At 37.9% G+C, this 12,391-nt stretch overlaps 1 protein-coding gene across 3 annotated transcripts in view; it reads right to left on the bottom strand.

Annotated features, from left to right (window-relative positions):
- Nucleotides 1–12,391, bottom strand: part of OSBPL1A (oxysterol binding protein like 1A) — a 239,611-nt gene that overhangs the window by 111,075 nt on the left and 116,145 nt on the right. The window lies entirely within an intron of this gene.

Raw genomic sequence — 12,391 nt, 5'->3', positions numbered from 1 at the left:
GCTTTATCTGCAAGAGCCAAAATCTGGAAACAACACCATATGTCTACCAACAGGGGGAAAAGTTGTGGGACACCACAACATGGACAACTACTCAGCAATGAAAAGGAACAAACTATCGGTACATGCAACAACATGGATGAATCTCAGAATAATTATGCTGAATTAAAGAAGCCAAACCTCCTACACCTCCAATGATTCCATTTACATAAAATTCCAGAAAATGCTTATTGAACCCCAGTGACAGAAAGTTGATCAATAGTGCCTGTGTATTGGGGGAGGTGGGAAAGTGGGAGCTATTACAAACGGCAAGAACAAACTTCTGGAAGTAACAGAAATAGTCTTTATCTTGATTGGGTTGATGGTTTCACTACTGAAACATACATCAAAACTAAGTTACACTTTAAATATGTTGTTTACTGTACATCAGTTATACCTCAATAAAATTGTAAAAACAATATTGGGTAAGAGTAAGGGCATAGTAAAAAGACCACTCCTCTACTGATAATGGGAGTTAAAATAATTCACTTCTTATGCAGACATGTTTTCAAAGAGTAGGTCTGAAAAAGAAAAATATTCACTCTGATACCACTGAAAATAATGTAGGATAGAAAACAGTAATGTATCCTGTATTTGTGTGTATGCAAATATGCATAAACAAAGATATACCAAAATCCCACCAGTGGTTTGCTGGGCTCTGGTTTTTATATTGTCTCTCCATATTTAACAGAAAATAGCTTTCTGTATACTCCTGTGTATCTTCCATATATCTCTCATAACTTTATAATTAGAAAAATATCTTTAAATAGGTCTACTCAAGAATTGATGTTTGCATCAAATTTGCAAAAACTGGCATTCCCTCAAATAGAAAAGGTTTGAAAGGTACTTTCCAACAGTGCAGAATGCATAGCCTTCTGAGGCATCTAGTATGAAAATCCCCACTGAGATTCTGTTAAGCACACTCCTGTCTCTTATGGTTGCAAAGCTTCTACCTAAAAATAGCTTACTTTTATATAATCACTCACCACAGATTTATATATTTTATGTATCCTTGAAATAAATTTCTTTTTTCGAGACAGGCCACAAGAGGTATAAACAATCATTTTTAAAAGCACAGAAGTTTAATCATAATCTAAACAAAGCTTACTTTCAAGAGTTATTCAAGTCCTCTGTAGTTGAGAGTTCTGTTGATGAAAATAACTACAAAAAGTTATATATAAATGTAATACCTACCAAGTCTATTTTAAGTGAATTTTTAAAATTTATATAGTTAAAAAATTTATATACAGTAAAATCCATTTTAAATGTATAGTTCGTGAATTTTCACAAATATATACCCCATGTAACTAGCACCATTACAAAGATAAAGAATATTTCTAGTCTCCCCACCCCCAATTCTCTGGTGCTCCATTACAGTCACTCTCCTGTTCTCCCCACCCCCAGATCAGCAACCACTGCTCTGATTCCTAGAACCATGCTTTAGGTTGGTCTATTCCTGATTTCAAATAAATGGAATCATGTACAATACAATCTTTTGTGTCTGGCTTCTTTCACTAAGCACAATGTTTTTCAGAATCCCTCACATCGTTGTGAGTACAAGCAGCTCTCTCTGCTGCTGCTGACCATTCCACTATACAGCTAAACCTTGATGTCCAACTTTTTTTCTAATGCCTTCAGTCTCTGGAAATACCTTTCTGTACATGTGGAACACTGTTAAGTCCAGAAAGATCATAACTTTGTTTTTACAGAATTTTGATGTTTTATTGTTTTACAAAGTCTTTTCATAGTTCTCAACCCAGGACAAAAACATAAAACAGAATCACAATTCAGTGGGTTGTAACTCCATCTGAAGACAACATTTTAAATATCTTCAAGCAGTGCTTTCCAAGTTTTCAAGTCCTGGCGCAAAGAGAAAACAATCTTTGCAGGGCGCATGGAAGAAACCAAGCACCTGGTTTGGGAGTCTGGCCATTCTAAGTTGGAAAGGTAATTTATCTTAAGCGCTCTACCCGGGAAGCTCTGTTAAGATTTAAAGAACAGACATTCTTATTCTAAAAACTTACACTGGTTTTTACAGAACATAAAAATCTTATGAGCACATAAGATGAAATCACATCAGTATGTAAAACGATGAAGCAAACAAAACGATTTGAAAATCCTAAAGTCCTAAAACAATGAATGTGGCTTATTTTCCCATCAAGTGAAGCACTTAAAATTTTTTTCTGTTCCGGGGGTTCCTGGGTGACTCTGTTGGTTAAGTGTCTGCCTTCAGCTCAGGTCATGATCTCAGGGTGGCATCTCATCGGGCTCTGCACTCAGCAAGGAGTCTGCATCTGCCTTTCCCTCTGCTCCTCCCCTGGCTGGTGCTTTCGCTCTAACAATAACATCATAAAAAAAAAAATTTCCTTCTTTTCAAAATCTAAAAAAATTGACCCATGACTGTGAACTGGTGCCCAAGTGTCCTTTCCAAGCCCAGTATGGTACAACTTCTAAGCAAAGAAGAGTCGTGCTTTTCAAGCCACAAATACTCGCCAACCACCTACACCATTCCAGGCATTACAGGCTGCAGAGGACTGGCAATGAACAGAACAGACAAAAATACCTGCACTCAGAGAACTTACGGTCTACTGGGGGGGAAACGTTTAGTGTGTTAGAAAACTCTGAAAGGAAAAATGAAGCTGGGAAGGGGAAAGAAAGTCCTGGAGACAGGAGGACCAGAGAACTCAGTGATCAGGTGCCAACTGAGTTAAAGGCTGACAAAAGTAAGGGAGAGAACCAGGCAAGAACCTGGGAGAAATGTGTTCCAGGAAGACGAAAAAGGAACATTCTGAGCAGGAAGAGGCTCCCAAGTCTGTGGGATAGGAGGGCCACCCCCCTCCCCCGCAGTCCACAGAACAAAGCAGGTAGGAGCGGGGAGGGTATTAAGCACAAGAGAGGCTGAGAGGTAGGGCAGCAGGGCCCTTCCCACGGGGTGAGACTCTTTCCCTCCAGCAGGATAGAAAGCCAACTGAGAAACACACGCCATGTTCCACGCCCAAACTTCACATGGAATATCAGCTTTGTTTCTGGGTGACACAGTTTTAGAAACACAGGGAGATTGCTGAAGAGTAAGAAAAGGAAGGATCTGGAAAGCCTGACAGTTGAAGGAACTTGGAGATGTCTGGCCTGGGAGAACAGAATTTACTGCTTGCTCCAAATAATGGAGGTATTGTCACAGGAGACAGAACACAGGTTTTTGTGGTGTTGCAAAGTACAGACATGAAATAAAAGAAAAATAGAAAAAGCTACACCTTAATGGAACGTTTAACCTTCTAGTATCCTTAGCTTTCCTACAGTGGAATGGGTGATCCTAAGAGAAAACTCATGTATAATAATAATGTCATCAGCAGGAAGAGCAGGAGCTAACATCTAGGTGTGTTTACCATATGTCAAAATCATGATAAATACTTGGCATACTATCTCAAATAATCTTCCCACAATCCTGTGAGGTAGGTGTTATTAACAATGATGAAACACAAGCTTATTGAGATTACATGATTGGCCTAGGATCACATAACTATTAAGTGACAGAGCTGGTATTCAAACCCAGGTCTGTGTGAGTCAGGCATCAAGCTCGTAAGGACTGGAGTACACTGCCTGTCTATCCATTGATGACAGTGTTCATGAGCATGTAAAATGACTGTCTAACTGGGCAGGAAGCTGAAGAGAGGATTCTTACAAATGGAGGAAAATCTGATGACCCTCTAAGATCCTTTTGTGGTTACATTTTCCCCAATTTTCTATCTATTTTAAAATTTTCCTTTGACTTCAAGGTTTATAGAAATTTTGTCCTCCTAAATACAGCTAACTATCAAATAATTTCCCTATAGAATATGTTAAATTCCCTGTTCAATTCAAATGCTCAGGTTAATCATTTTCTGGTTTTGATATTTTACTTTATTTGTTCCTATGGACAAGCGAAGATAGGCTTGACTTTTCTTAAGTATATCAATTCCTTGTTTCGTATTTTATATCTGTGATGATTCAAATATATCTTAACTTTCATTTTCCTATGCTGACTCTGTAAACAAGATAAAAAGATCCATTAAGCAATGATCTTTCAAAGTATAATGGAAAGGAAACATTTGCTATCTAAAGTACAGAAAGATAAAATAAAGGTGAATATGGATATTTAGACCTAAGCCAAGTCTTAAGTCCACGGAAACCAAGAATCACCCTTGTTTTGTGCAGCTGCTTTTTCACTAACTGGAGGGAAAAAAGAAGGGGACACCAGGGAGACTTAGGGGTGTGTGCCTTCCACCACACTTCAACAAGGGCAACTTTTTAATGGTTTGAAAAATAAAGGAAAATCATGGCTCTGCAGGGCATTTATGGGACAATGTAGGAAGAGACCATCTGTCAAACCAATCCAAAGGTTGACCTTTGGATCAAAAAGTGATTAACTCTACTTATTGAAAAAATTTTTTCCACATTTCACACCCATTGGGATGGCTACTATATGGAAACAATGGCAAGAGAAAACAAGTATTGGATAGGCTGTAGAACAAGTAATATCCTTATGCACTGTTGGTAGAAATGTGAAAATGGTGTTATGAAAAGTAGTATGGCAAGTCCTCAAAAAATGAAAAAGACAACTATCATATGATCCAGAAATTCCACTTCTGAGTCCCTAATCACAGGAACTGAAAGTAGAGACACCAAAACGTACCTGTACACTCCTGTTGATAGCCACACTATTCACAGCAGATAAAAGGCGGAATCAACACAAGTGCAACATCGATGATGGGTGAATGGTGAAGGAAAATGCGTATATACACAAAATGGAGTATCACTCAGCATTAAAGAAAAAGGAAATCTGACACCTGCTACACAACATGGGTGAACCCTTAAGGCTTTATGGTAAGTGAGAAGAACACCAGGCACAAAACAACAGATATTGAGTAATTCCATCTGCGGGAGGTTCCTAAAGTAGTCGAAATCATGGAGACCGCAAGTTGAATCATGGCTGCCAAGGGCTGGGGGAAGATGGGAATGAGGAATTACTGTTTAATGGGTATAGAATTTCAGTTTATATGAAACTACAAGATGAAGAGAGCTCTGGAGATGATGGTGGCAATGGCTGCACAACACTGGGAAGGTACCTAATGCCTCTAAACTATGCGTTTACACAGCAATGATAAATGTTATGCTCTCTGTATTTTACCACAAATAAAAATAAGAAGGAAAACCTTTTTTTCCAACTGGTCAAAAATACATAGAGTTTGATTTGCCTTAGTATGGGGAAAAAAAAGGGGGGGGGTCCAATTATAACATTTGCCATATACTTTAACTTAGATCCTTGAAGTTATCTATTACAAAGTCAATTAATATCAAAATGCATATATCTCAACATGAAGTAAAACCACAGTATAAAGTACAAATCTGTTTCTAACACTGTAACAACCATTTATTTAGTGTTTACTACTTGCAGAAAAATCCTAAAATAGAATCATCATACTTGAATGGACTCTGGGGCACAATCACATTCAAGTAATTCACAAGAAAATGATGTAAATCCAGTGATTTTCAACTTGGGAGGCTATGAAAATACAGTTACTGCCAGGGCAAGTAGTGTAGGACCTCCAAGCGATGGAGCCTACACAGATACCGTGGACAAGCCACCAATCTGGCTCTGAATTCTCTCAAGGCCAAAACAGACAGAGAAATACAATTATGCCCTTTTAATTGTCCACAAGGAAAAAAAAAATTATCAGTTCTTTAGGGAAAACAAACTCCCTCTTTGTCCTTAGCCCTAATTTTTTTTTTCAGGGTTATGTATAGGGGATTAAGAGTATTCAAGGGCAAAATAATCAATAATTTCATTAAAGCTATTTTTTTTTGGGGGGGGGGGACGCTCCTCAGTAGAAATTGAAGTTGTAATTCCAATTCACAACTCAGCAAGGGCTATTTTTCAGAAAATCAAGAAAGTATATCCCAGGCTGTAGCATTCTGATAGTCTAATTTTAGGATAAAATACAGATTATCCAGAGAAATGGATGAATTCAGTATTTTCTAAAAATGTGACCTCTATCAAGTAAAGTTGTCACAAAAAAGACAGCATTTCCTGCTGAGAGCCTGGAATACAGGTATTCTGTGCAAAATCTGAAGACATTGCAATATTCTTGGCCATCTGCTTATTTCTAAGGCTGGTATTCTTTTGTCAAATTAAGATATTAGCTAGTAGATGGCCACATCAGCTTTGAAACAAAGTAGACTCTCTTCTCTAATGCATGAATTTTCCTAATTCAGGCTGTGTGTGGTACAGTGAGGCTGTTCTTCCTAACTAGATTGGATGCAGAATACTGGATTTAGCTCTAAGTGCAGCTCCCACCCACTTTTTAGCTATGTAGACTTGGGGAAGTAGCTGTCTCTCTCTCCAGGCCTTACTCTCCTCATCTGTAATACAAAGGTGAACAGACCAATTATATCACCATTTCAAACTATGTTTTACGAAGGTACCTTAGTGAATAAGGAGGTGCTTTTACTTGTGTCTGTCTTCTGTAGAGCATACATCTTATGGACCTGCCCCAGACCCCAGTGACATCTTTGAGGATCAGCAGACTAGATGCTTTAAAATCTGAGTCCATGACTCTAGGATTTTAAACAACTAATCCATAACACAAACAAAAGTAAATGAGGAAAATATTCAAAACTAAATCATTTCTACCCCAAGTGCCTCATTTTACTAAGGAGAGTTCACAAACTTAATTTTTAATTAACAACAACAAAATCTCCTTTGTAGAAACATTACTGTAGTGAAGGGTGATTTCTCACATAAGCTCAAAAGGCAGTATCCTGAATAGAACAAACAATAAAAAGGTAATGATGTCTCTAAAGGACAGTATCCAGCCACCAGGTATAATGACATGTCTATATCTTAGTTCCCGTTGACCAGAGGACAGACACCTCCCCGAATCTCAACCACTGAGCACAGCTTCTATGCTTCCTCTCATTCCTTGGACACCTACTGCCTCCCAGCAGGGTTTTTTTGATCTAGCACCCCATGCCACAAACCACTTTCGCTCCACTTCTCTGCCCCTGAATTGAGCACAAAATCCTTTCAAGATATTTTTCTGAAAATAAAGTGTGGGAAGACTGTCTCTTATAAAGCTCATGGATTTATCCTTATTTAAGTCTCACAGCAACTCCTGAAGTAGAGGGAAGGGGGCTGTGTTAATAATTCTGTGTTACAGCGGAGGAACACGAGGACTTGGAATAAGCTACCCAGAGTCATACAGGAAGAAGAGGGTCATTAATACTGGCATCTGGGCCTCAGGATTCCAAATAAGAGCAGGTCCCTATTCTACCATCTGTGCCGTCTTGCTAGGCTTTTGCCCAAAGTGCCAGGACTTCATCAGCAGCAGCTGGATAGACTGCATGTGTGAGGAATAACAAAGATCATGTGGTAAATAAGCATGAACCCTGGAGCATCCAAAGAAAATCAGATACAGGTTATTTGCTTTATCTTCTTTGGTGCTGGAGCCAAGGCTGTGAGGAGAAGGAAAGAGCAAGATGGAATACGCTGACCAGAACACCAAAAAACCCTCCAAGTGTGGGGGTAGAAAACTGGAAAGACAGTTGAAAAAAGAGAGAAGTCAACGGAATGATGATCATTCTTCCACTACACAGACTGTCGAGAGGCAAAAAAGAAGTTGTGAGGGTGAAGGAAAAACGAAGAAGGTGAGAAGCAAGTTGGGAAGAGAAATAGAAATGCCAACCAATGAAAATAAGGAGTCACGTAAGAGGAAAAAAAAAAAGGAAAGTAGTTAAAACCTGGGCAAAAGTTTCACATGTTTTAAGTATTAGAAGGGAAGTACTCTACATATGTTAGCAGTCTTCAGTCTGGAAAGCTGAAGTCTAAGAAATACATTATTAGAGTCTATAAAATCAAGTAACGGATAAAACTGGCAGGAATATAGTCCCTAAATTATAAAATACTAGAATGATGAAACATACAACTTGAAATCTGGAAAAGATCATTATTTTTGAAAATATCCACTTCCACGAGACAGAGGATAATAAATATATAGATACTAGGGAAAAAAATAAACTCAAAGAAAAGTGATAGATGTAACCATAAAAATTAATTTAAAAGAAAAAGATGTAACAAATAACAGCCGAAGAGTTCTTTGAGAAACAATCAAAGAGTTACTGAGACTGATTTTTAAGGAGAAATTTATTAGAACTATCCAGATAAATATTAGGGGAAAAAGTGGAAAACATTAGGAAAAAAATAATTACAGATCCAAAATAAATAAAGAAGATAATAAAAGACGATCTTATAACAATAAATTTTGTAACTTAAATGAACAGAATAAATTTCTGGAACTAAGTAACTTTGGGGTCAAATAATTGACCCCAAAAGAAAGAGAAAACTAAAATAGTCCTATGACCATAACTATGTCTACTTAATAGTTTTTAAAAAAATCTCAGGAAGATGATTTTTATAAGGAGGAACAGACCATTTTAATTTGCTCTTCCAGGGAACAGCAAAAGAGAGAAAACTTCCAAACTCATTTTATGAAGCCAGCATAACCTGGATAGTAAACCCTGATGAGGACAGAACAAAAAAAAAAGAAAAAAGAAATTATCAGCCAATCTCATTCATAAACGGATACTAAAATCCAAAAGAAACCAAATCAAGGAGAATGTTAAAGGTAATATATAATGACCAAATTAGGTTTATCCCAGGTACAGAAAGATGGCTTATCATTAGAAAAAGTCTAAAAATATAATTTAAAAAATACATAATTCGCTACCTTAATAAAGAAAAGCCTATGATTCCCTTACAAAATGCAGAAAGAATCTGAGAAAATGCAGCACCCTTTCATGATTGAGAAAAAAAAAAAAACCCTCAACAATATAAGAATGAAAAAGAACTTTTATCTGATAAATGGTATTTACTAAATATCACACTTAATAATGTGTTGTTAGAAGTGTGTCTTTTTTCAAAACCAAGGATAGATTCCCCCATCTCAGCTTCTATTCAGCATTGTTCTGAGAGCCCTGGCCAGTACATTAGGAACATGAAAAATAAATGAGATGTAAGAATTGGAAAGAAAGGAGTAAAACTCTAATTGTTCATAGATTATGACTATCTATAGAAACCAAATCAGTCTATCTTCATTATTTCTACTTTCTCTCTTCCAATGTACTCTGCTGCTCATTACCATCTAGCTTCTTCCTGGGTCATGCTTCTAGAACTTCCTTCATCCAAGACCAATAATGAACACATTTCAGTTGTTACCTCAACTTCTTGACCTGACTGTCCCCGATGGCCTCCAATATTCTGGACTTTTCCTGCCTCTCTGGCTGCTGCTTCTCAGCACTGTCCACTGGCTTCCTTTGCTCCCACTTGCCTTTTAATATCAGTATTCAATCCTTTGATTTCAAACTTTTTCAAGCTATAGGTCTCCTATGTGATATTCTTTATTCAAGCTCCCTGCTTATTGAGGTGACTTCCAATACTAATAACTCATAAATTTTTATTGGATGAATAAGGAAACCCTTACTTGGATGTCATCATGTCCAAAAGTGAACTCATTCTCCCCCCACTCCCTTTACTCCCTTCTTCAGTCACCTTCCATCCAATGATGTATATGCCATAAGTGTGGGGGTCATCTACAACTCCATCTTCTTCGTTCCTCAAATTCAACTATTATCAGCTCCTAGTAGGTTATCTTTGAAGTCTGTCTGCTCTGTATCCTCCTTTCCTTTTGGTAGCCAACAACTTGGTTCAGACTCTGATTATCTTTCTCTTGAATTCCTGCACCTGGTCACCCTGTTTTGAGGCTTTCCTCTAATCCTTCTCATAAGGAGCAAATCTGATTAAATGTCTCTTGATTAAAATCTTTCAGTGATTCTAACAGCCCAAGATAATATTCAAACTCTTTAGGGATATTTGATAAAACCTTTTAAGAAAACCCTCTTCTATTCATCTAGCCTTGACTAGTTTAGCAAAGTATCTGACAAGGTAAACACTCTGTAAATACTTACTGAATTAAGAAAAAAATGTTACATTAAATAACAGGTATCAAATCAATGGTGGACCATTATAAAAATGTATAAGGGTTATATCCTTACCACTCTTACATTAAAATGAGAAGAAAATTATATCTGCTATACTTCATTTGAAATTCGTCAGACAGAATATAAATCAGGCACTGCACTCTCTAATAGAAATATAAGATAAATACAATTGCAGGCAGGTTACAGGCTTGGTACTACTGTGATACAAAAACTTAGGAAAAGATCCTGGGTCCATACCAAGCATGACAATGCTAATAACACACAAAGACACACACACACACACACACACACACACACACACTCCCTCTCCCTTTCTTATTGCTGAAATAATTACAACCTTATGTATTTTTGTTCAAATACTTCACAAATTATCAAGATGAAAACCTTATGTAGCTTCATGCTACATAAACTTCCTATTAAATACATTTAAAAACATTAAAAACATTTAACTTATGTCCTTCCTGCTTCCAAGATCAATCTGCAATGTATTTCCTGACTTTACTACAAACTAAAAGTTTAGGAATAATGTAGAATAATGTGGACCAAGTAAAAAAATCTAAATTTCAATTTTTTTAAAGATTTTATTTATTTGTCAGAGAGAGAGCACAGGCAGGCAGAGGCAGAGGGAGAAGCAGGCTCCCTGCCGAGCAAGGAGCCCAATGGGGGACTCAATGCCAGGACGCTGGGATCATGACCTGAGCAGAAGGCATCTGCTTAACCGACTGAGCCACCCAGGTGTCCCTAAATTTCAAATTTTTAAAGGAATTAAAAATTCTTATAATTCTCACAGAGCTTATAAACACAATTATATATTTGAATGCCAAGATACGAATAAATTTATAAAAGCTTTTTAAAGAATATAGATGGCAAATGTTATAAATTCTTTACATAGCTTAGAGCATGCTATTACATAATTATTTTATATGATTATTTTATGTACAGTATTCTAAACGTGTTTGACTTTATTTATATACTACCCTGTAGTACACACATGTGCTTTTATTATGGAAAATCTAATGAACTTTTAAATTTTCCCTAATTATGCAAGGTGTACAACCGAGAGTACAGAAATTATGTGGGTCACACTGACCCTCAATGAAAATCCCTGAAATTAACCTTTACAGAGGTTCTAAAGAGGGGAGACTAGAGTACTGAAATCATATTCACAGTGAAACAAAATTCCTTTAAGATCCCAGTCTAGTAAAAGTAGTACTAGAACAAAGGCTGATAAAGCTCCCCAGTCATCATGCTCATATTAAATATCTACTCAATCAAAACCGAGCTAACCTACCAAAGTCATCAGCTTCATGGCTGAAATCAAATATTATCTGGACCAGAGATTAACTTCGGTGTGCCCTCAAACTGAGAAGAAAATTTACACTTAGATACCCATATTCTAGCCTACACATTCCTCCACCAACACGCATTTCAAGCATTTTTTTCTCTTGTGAAAAAGATTCCTGCTAAAATAACCTATATCTTTAAATCAAAATGCCTCATTCTGTCTTTGAACCTAATTAAAATTGAGAAACTTTTAATAGCTTTAATAACTCTCAAACGCTGTACTAAGCTCTTCCCTGGCATCTTTCCTTTCCTACTACCCTCCCTCCAAATCCAGAAAAAACCAGCACAACAAAAAAACACAAAACAACTGGCCACATGCTCTGAGTGCTGGGGAACGTGATTCTCACTGGTTTAGGCTACAAAGAAAGCCTATGAGTAATCAAAAATCCTTAATCAAAACAAAGTTCAAAGCTACCTCCCTCCGGACTCCCCAGCCCCAGTATAATTTCCCTTTCTCTCTTTAATCCACTCATGCATTTCCTTGGAATTTTAGCGGCCTCGGAACAGCGGATGGTAAGTTCATCTCAATGTCAGCCAGAGCAGAGACATGCAAAAAATCACTAACTTGGAAGGTTATTTAGGACAATAATGTCTTTCACTGCCTTACTCCTCCCACTCCGGCCCCACTTGACCTACTACCAATATTTAGCCGAAAAAAAACAAAAACAAAACCAAAAAAACCTGTCCAGTCTCTTCCCCTCAGTGGCTCTTCTTGTGGGAACCCGACGCAAGTACCGTGCCGGCAGAAAGACCCTGGCCAGGCTGGGAGAGCAGGGTCCCCCGGCTTCACGCACCCCTCCCCACTCGCCCGCCGCCGCACTCCGCTCCACACTAAGGAGTCCAACTATTCTTGGATCTACTCACATCCCTAGATCTCGTCTGGCCGCCCTCCCCCTTCCTCCGCCGTACCCCGCCCCCCGCCCCCGCCCGTGTCCTCTGCAGTCCCGAGGCTGACCTCGCAAAGACCCCAGCGGGCACACAC

The sequence above is a fragment of the Lontra canadensis genome, unplaced genomic scaffold, assembly GCF_010015895.1.
Source record: "Lontra canadensis isolate GAN:19392208 unplaced genomic scaffold, GSC_riverotter_1.0 scaffold17, whole genome shotgun sequence".
Taxonomy (NCBI): domain Eukaryota; kingdom Metazoa; phylum Chordata; class Mammalia; order Carnivora; family Mustelidae; genus Lontra; species Lontra canadensis.
This window is presented reverse-complemented; position numbering and strand designations above follow the sequence as displayed.